The sequence below is a fragment of the Pristis pectinata genome, chromosome 23 (assembly GCF_009764475.1).
Source record: "Pristis pectinata isolate sPriPec2 chromosome 23, sPriPec2.1.pri, whole genome shotgun sequence".
Taxonomy (NCBI): Eukaryota; Metazoa; Chordata; class Chondrichthyes; order Rhinopristiformes; family Pristidae; genus Pristis; species Pristis pectinata.
This window is the reverse complement of record NC_067427.1, coordinates 4742831-4751261: the sequence shown is the minus strand read 5'-3', so window position 1 is coordinate 4751261 and position 8431 is coordinate 4742831.

Sequence of the window (8431 nt, the reverse complement as noted above, 5' to 3'; positions counted from 1 at the left end):
CTCCTGATGCCGTCTGCTGACAGTAGTGGTGAAAGTGGAACAGTTGCTGTTGTTATACTGATCACCCTCATTGCAAGGTTCCAGAGCAGGCTGTGCAGAGGACTCACAAGCTGGTTGCTTGAATCATTTGGCATCAAAACAGTGGTTAGCACTGTCTAATGTCAACCCGTCATCTATCTGAGAAAAGATCAATGGACATTCTGCAGATCAGAAGAGCTGCAGCCTGAAGAAGACTCCGTGGCATGGGGTTGCACTAAAAATATCTCATCCTTTGCCAATATTTTAAAACAACTCCCAAAATAGCTGAAAAAAAGACAGTGAACATTGCTACTCACCGAGTGTTTTACTGGGCGTAACTCACCAACAGCCTGATGCCACAGAAACAGAGAATCATTATGTCACAGAAGGAGGGCATTTGGACCTTCAGGTCCATGCTGGTTCTCTGCAGAGCAATCTTTTCAGCCCTGTTACTCACTCTTTCCCCAGATCCATACAAATTATTTTGTCTCAAATGCCTAAAATTCCCTTTGAAAAGCACTGGACTCCATTTCCACTCCATTCACTTTCCTTTCACTTTGAATCTATATCCGTTGGCCTAGGTCAATCCAGTAATGGGAAAGGCTTTTCTCCATGCTGTCTAAACCCTGCATGATCTTGTACAACTGTTTCTCATCTCCCCTCAACCACATTAGAGAACAACCTCAACTCCTCCAGATAATCACTGAAGTTCACTGAATAACAGAAACCCTAGATTAGTGGTTAAATTACTATCAATTTATCATTTTACTTATACTATTCAGTAAGGAAGGCTTGTTGATTTTATAAGACATATTGATTAGGTGTAGCAACATAATGAATGTACTGCTGGACACATGCTCCACTTGGGAAGTCCTGAAATTGTAAAAGGTGCTATAGCAATGCAAGTCTTTCTTCCTATTTATACTGCAAGCAATTTACTTCAGGGCTAAGATGCAGCTTCCATTCTCTGTCCGTCAAAGCATATGTTTGCTCAAACTCCACCTACTCAGGAAACGGACTGAAAAGACCTGAACGGACAATGATTTGACCAAGACAAATGGTTTTAACTCTGATTTATTGAGTAGTTAGCACTTTCAGGTCTCAATAAGATTAAAGAGTTTGCTAAATAGGAGCAAGCGTGGGCCATTCGGCCCCTCGAGCCTGCCCTACTTTTCAATACGATCTTGGCTGCTCTGCTCGAGGCCTTGTCCCCTCTGCTGTTCCAGTTCCCCAGTGTCCTCAATTTTTCAATCTTTGAAATATCAATTTCCTCTTTAAGCACCCTGTGTTGTGAAGGGTCATGGTTGTCACGTGGCACCACTGATCAACTGGTCGAAGGTCACATCACTGTCAATCAAGGTCTGGCTCCACCCACCCATTAGTCCACACTTGACCATTGGTCTCTGTAAACACCTGTGTACCTGGCCTTGTGTCATTGGCTTGTTTGAACTACCTGGGCTGGACCACTCAGCCCCCTAGCACTATAAAGAGTGCCACGTGTGTGTGTGGTTCTCTCTCTTTGATTGCTCTGAGGAATTGTGAAATGATGCCGGAGAGACCATTGGTAAGAGTATGCACTCCCACAGGGTTCGGAGCATCCCAAAGTAGATTCCCGGTAGTATGGAGCTGTGCCCTCACTGAGTTGAGGGGTGGCAGGCATTATGTTATTTCTTCCTTGATTGTTTGTACAGTGCGTGTGTGCATCTTACCCTTGTTGCGATTTCCCCCATGTTTGCGATCACCAGTGTATGTGTGTTGTTCCCATTATCCTGTCCCGTGTTTGTCTTTTACAAAAAAATCATTTAAACTCCAATGACTGTATCCAGAGTCCTTGTCCCTTGAGACCCTTGAATCTGTTACACAACACATCCCCAGTGATCCAGTCTCCAGAAGTAGGATAGAGAGTTCCAAATATCTACCACACTCTTCGAGAAGAGGTTCCTATGCACCTCACTTTCAAATGAGCACCCCCTAATCCTGTAACTGTCCCCTCGTTCATGACCCTCCCACTAGTGGAAACATCTGAACACCTACTCTGTCACTCTCCCTCAGGATCTTGCATCTCTCAATAAGATCACCCCTCATTCTTCTAAACTCCAAAGAATATGGATCGAATTAGCTGTTTGTAATAGGCTTCTTAAGGTTGTGAAACTTGGTACAACCTCTCTTTTACAGTTTTGTTAAAATTGGCAACAGAAATCTTTACAAGTAAAAATGTTGATTAGATGCAGTGTCTGTTGGAAGTTATACATACTGATCATACAGGCAGCATGTTCATTAGGTCCAGAGGTACATTGGTTCTGTGTCTGGACTAGTGATTCATTGGCATAGACTGATGATCTGGAGGAAGGAATTCAAGTCCCAACACGATGGAAGTGGATTTTAAATTCATTTACTTCGATAAATCTGGAATAATAAACTAGTTTATGGAATGGTGACTGGATTATTGTAAAATTTGGTTCAGGAAGGAAGCCCTTGCCCAGTCAGGCCTATTCAAAACATCTGACCCACAGAACTGATCGACCCTTAAATGCCCTCTGAATCACTCACTTCAAAGACAATTGGGGATGAGCAATAAATGCTGGACTTGTCAGTGTTGTCCACATCCCATGAAAGGATGGGGGCTGTGGGGGGGGGGGGAAGGTAACGAAAAAGATTTAAAGTCATAGAGTTGTACAGCACAGAAACAGGCCCTTCAGCCCGACCGGTCTGTGATTGCCACCTAAGCTAGTCCCATTTGGCCCACATCCCGCTAAACGTTTCCTATCCATGGACCTCTCCAAGGGTCTTTTATTCTATGTTACTTTATTCTCTGCATGAACGGGTCAGGCTCTACTTAACCCGCTGCCCCTCTGTCCCTCTTGATCTACCCACTTCTGCTTATACACACCCCCGCCCCCTCCTCCCCGCACCCCATTGCTTTCCCCTCCTCCACACACTCCCCCCACTGAGTCCCCTCCTGTACTGTTCCCATCTGCCCTCCCCACGCTCCACCTTCCTCTCCTATCAGATTCCATCATCCGCAGCCCTTTGTTGCCTCCACCCATCACCTCCCAGCCCGTCGCTGTCTCCGCTCTCCCCTCTTCCATCTGTCTATCACCCCTCCTCACCTGGATCCTCCTATCACCTGCCAGCTCTTGCCCCTTCCCTACCCCTCACCTCTTTATACCAGCTATCTCACCTCTACTCTTTCAGTCCAGATGAGGGGTCTCGACCCAAAACGGTGACTGTCCATTTCCCTCCACAGATGCTGCCCGACCCACTGAGTTCCTCCAGCATCCTGTTTTTCCAAATATCAAATACTAAATGTGAATTTAACATTAGCTTCACACATGGAAGGTTGAAGCCATTGTCTTTGGCTCTAAAATAAGATCTCAAGATGTCCCAAGCAGCCTATTAAGAACCAACAATTAAGTACACTCAATGATGGGAACATGGCAGCCAATTTGTGCATAGCAAGCTCCCACAATTAAGTACGTGTTAAATACCAAATTATCTCCTTTCATGATGTATATATTGTTTGAAATGCAGAGAATGTTATTAGAATCATGGACTGATTACAGCACAGAAGGAGGCCATTTGGCCCAACACATCTGTGCCAGTTCTCTACCAGAGCAACTCTCTAGTTCCACACTCCAGCCCCTTCCCTGTAGCTTTGCAAGTTTTCCCTTGACATAGATTTAACCAGTTCCCTCTTGAAAGCCACAACGAACCTGCCTCCTCCACATCAGCACTGCACTCCAGATCCCAACCACACACAGTGTAAAAAAAGTTTTTCTTATCACTACAAATATTTTTTTTTATATATACCTGTGGACCTCTAGCCCTTAACCCCAGAACCAATGGGAACAGCTTCCCACTATCCATTCTTCCAGACCCCTCATCATTTTATATACTCTCCTGCTCTTCTTAAAAAAAGGTGCTGTGGGATCTTTTACATTTACCGGAGAGAGTAACTAGGACCTCAGTGTAATGTCTCATCTGAAAGTGCAGCTCTCAAAGTGTCAACCTAGGATTTTTCTTGGGTGCTTAAGATTCTCAAGTGGGATTGAACCCAAAACCTTTTGAAGGACAGGTGACAGTATAACCCTCTGAGCCATAGTCAATGCAAACAAATCACTTGCTTGAATTACGTAATTGGTAGAGCTACTAATTCCAATATGTAGAAAAGAAAGTTAAACCAACTAACAATCAGCTGGAGGAACTCAGCAGATTGAGCATCATCTGTGGGGGGGGGGGGGGGGGGGGGGGGCTGGGCTGGGAATTGCCGATGTTTGGGGTCAAAAACCCTGCATGCAGGATTTTGAACTGAAAAGTCAACAGTTGTTTGTTGTTCCAGATTGTGTCTCCAAGTTAAACAGACTGTCTCTCTCTCTCTTTGTTTCCAACTCGCTGAGTCTTAAACAGGGAAATACATGTCTTAAAAAGATGCAAGTTCTAAAGTCAATAATCCTACATCTCTTAAAATATCCTACTGTGAGATATTTGGATGGGAGACTTACCCACCCTTTTAGTGAGGGAACCAGCCATTGCCCTTGCTTTGACATGTTTAAATGCTCTCCAGCATTCTCCATGACAACCTATTAAATCTGCACAGTGTGTCCTCAGAGCTTAGCAAGAAGGAATGCTCAGGCTAAGGTGAATGTGGTCCCATTCATTAAGAAGTAGCCATAAATAATGGGTTGCCGGTAGAAGGGGCTGGAGCATGCAAGTGTGTGAGATGGTCAACAATGACATGTATCCATGGTAAACTTTTATATTGCCTTCTTCCCAGGAAAACAGCTTTCCCCAGTTAATGTTTGACAATTCAGTTAAACCAGCGTTAAATTCTTTAAGGCTCCACTCCACCCCCTCAGCAGGGCACCTAATTTAGTTAGTCTGTGGAATTCTGGGTAAAGGCCTTTTGTCTCAATGCATTCCAGTCCCCTGATTTGGTTGACTAATACCTCATCCCTTTTCTATAAATTTCAATTCTTTCACTGAATAAAGGGTTGCATTGCTGGTTGCGTCAACTCTCTGTACAGTGATGGCAGCTCACAGGAATCAGTATGTTACTGAACTCCTCTTGAAGTATGCTTGGAACTGAGGGTCTGGGGTGAGAGAGATTTTTAGATGGTTTCCCTGCATTGTTTCTTGCCCCTCGACCTTACCTGATCCAACAGCATTTAAATAAAACTGCAAAGGTAATAAACAAATTATTCCGAATCCTGGGTAATAAATTGATTTAAAACCCAACAACTTTCTGTTTCCAGCAGCAAATTTTGTATCCAGGTCATTTCTTATTGCAGTGAGCAGTTTTAAAATCACTTTACAGAAGAGTTAATTCAAGCTGGAAAACAGTCTGATTGCTAGCTGTTAAAATGTTAAGATATCTTTATTAGTCACAGGTACATCAAAACACACAATGAAATGCATCTTTTTGCGTAGAGTGTTTGGGGGGCAGCCCGCAAGTGCCGCCACACTGCCGGCGCCAACATAGCATGCCCACAACTTCCTAACCTGTATGTCTTTGGAATGCTGGAGGAAACCGGAGCACCCGGAGGAAACCCACACAGACATAGGGAGAACGTACAAACTCCTTACACAGTGGCCGGATTTGAACCCGGGTCGCTGGTGCTGTAATAGTGTTACACTAACTGCTACACTACTGTGCATGCCTTTTCATTAGTTCAAACTCTCAACAGTAGTGCAATTTGTACTGCCTTATTCCTGGGGATGTTTTGGCATTGCCCCATGAAGCTTTGAATTGTTCATAGTACAACAGACAATGTCAGACTTCAAGTTGGTATAGCCTACATTCTCTTGTTAGCCATGGTTCAATCAGTAACATTCTACCTTCCGTGGCAGAGGGTTGTGGGTTGAAGCTCCACTCCAGACACTTAACACAAAAGGTCTGTGCCACCCTGAGGGAGTGCTGTGATAACAGTACTGCTTTCTTTGGGGTGAAAGCTTCCACCCTTTGCTCTCAGGTGGATGACAATGATCCATTGCACTATTTTACAGATCAGGGGGGTTCTTCATAGTGTCCTGGCTAGTAATTATTCCTCAAATAACTTTTCAAATTGGAAATAGATTTTGCACCTTGTTACATTCCTACATTACAAGAATAGCACAAAGCTGTAAAGAGCCTGGGATGTCCTGAAAGTAGCTATAAAAAATGTAAGTCTTTTCTCAACAAGTTAACTTGGCATTTTTTTAAAATATTTAAAACTGAATATTTTCATGTTTCTACATTGTAGGGAGACTAATGGTCCTTTTCATTGTCCTATACAACTAACAGCACTCACTTGAAGCAGTCACAATCTCAGCAAGTTCCTTCCCATTCTGGTGACCTGAACAGTCAAGTCTTTCTCTCTCTCTGCAGGTGCTGCCTGAGCCAATGAGCGTTTCCTGCATTCTTCACTTTATTTCACCTCTTCAGGAAAGTCTGCACACGTCTGCAAATTCTTTCTCCAGATCACAGCTGAAGATCCTCCTCTCTGCTGTTTGAAAGCCATCAACTCTCAAAAATCGCAATAAAAAAAACAGTAAGTTGTGTAGCTGGGAGTTTCTTGGTGAAAATCTTAGCCTGAGGGAGAAATGGAGGAGGCAATGGTGTTTCATAGAGTCATATGGCGCCGATACAGGCTCTTCTGCCCAGCTATGTACACCAATCCTACAGTAATCTCAATGTAATCTTCCCATCAGCTGCCCTGAGATTCTACCACTCACCTAGACACAAGGAGCAATTTATAGTGATCTTTGGACGTTGGAGGAAACTGAACCATCCAGAGGAAACCCACACGGTCACAGGGAGAACGTGCAAACTCCACACAGACCCCACCGGAGGTCAGGATTGAAGTCGGGTCACTGGAGCTGTGAGGCAGCAGCACCACTGTGCCGCCCTGTGGGAGCACAAACTCTTCAGCAAACACTTGGCTACTAAAGCGACAATCAAGTTCCCTCCAGTGGAGGTAGTGGCTTGTCATCAGTGGCAGGAAGTGACCCCTGGAGAGCTATACTCAGAAAAATGGATGATGATGTGCAGCACTAAGGTGAATGTGGAAAAGACATTCAGATGTCCCACGGCATTATCAATGACCCTGTATGCCCCTATCCAAAAGACATTTGGATAAGTATGGGGAAAGGAGGGGTGTAGAGGGATATGGGCCAAATGCAGGCAAATGGGACTAGCTTGGGTGGGTATCATGGTTGGCAAGGACAAGTTGGGCTGAAGGGCCTGTTTCCATGCTGTATTACCCTATGACCTGATGCACAGTCCACAAAATGTCAGTGAAATGGCTCACTGAATGCAGATTAAATTGCTACAGTCAAATGAAACTAAGGAGGCAAGTTATGCCAGAATCTACATTATATGTTTTGGAACAAATGCATTTTAAATTGAGTGGTCCTTTCAGAGGGCAGTTTGGAGGGAACCCCACTGAACCCCACTGAAGAGCAGATTCCTTTTCTTAAAGAAAATCCATGAACCCAAACATATTCTGCTGATCATTTGATGATTTCATGGTCCCAATTAAAGTTACTGGCTACTTAAGCCAGGTTTATTTAATTAGCTGAATTTAAATTCCCCAGCTACAGTGCTAGGATTTGCACATCTCCAGATCATTAGTCCAGAATTGTACTACAAGAACATGACCTCTACCCCACTGGAAAGCCTTTCATCAAAAATAATAAAGATTTTAATCGTAATGTCAGCCCCTTTGTATTTCAACTTGAAGTTTTTCATTTTGCAGGTGCCTCAGGAATTAGTTCTAAATTGTCACTATTTTTGTTATATCGGTGATCTGATTTAGAAGGTCAGATAATGATCAGATTTGTAGAAGACACCAAACTAGAATGGGTTGTAAGGTGCTCTGGCACATCCCAAGGTTGTGAAAGGTGCTACGTAAATGCAAGTCATTCTTTCAAAGCACTCTAAAAGCATACTTGAAGTGGAGATATTTTTAAAAAATGCAGTAGGCCATTTGTGTGCAGGAAGCTCTCAGAAAAAGCAAAACAATTATGAGCCAATCAACAGTTTGATTGATGTCAACAGAAGGGCTGGTATTAGTCAGGATTTCAGGGGGGGGGTGACTCTTCTTTGAAATATTGCCACGGAATCATCTTAGTTCATCTAAGAGACAATGCAGGGACTCTGCTTCAACCCCACTCTCTAGGTTCTAAACTGGATCATACATCAAGAGTACTAGTCAGCAATGTCTCCAGAGAGGATGAGATGGAGGGGGTTTAGCTGTGTTCCAGTCATTCATTTGCAGTTAAAGGTTCACACGTGAAGAAATGGCCACTGCCAAAATTGGAACTACACACCAATGAGGCATCCAGTATTGCACAAGAGGGGATAGGGATCAAAATCAGGGGATAAAATCATCACTGCTTACTGTTCTTGTATATTAAAATCAAAAGTTGAATCTAA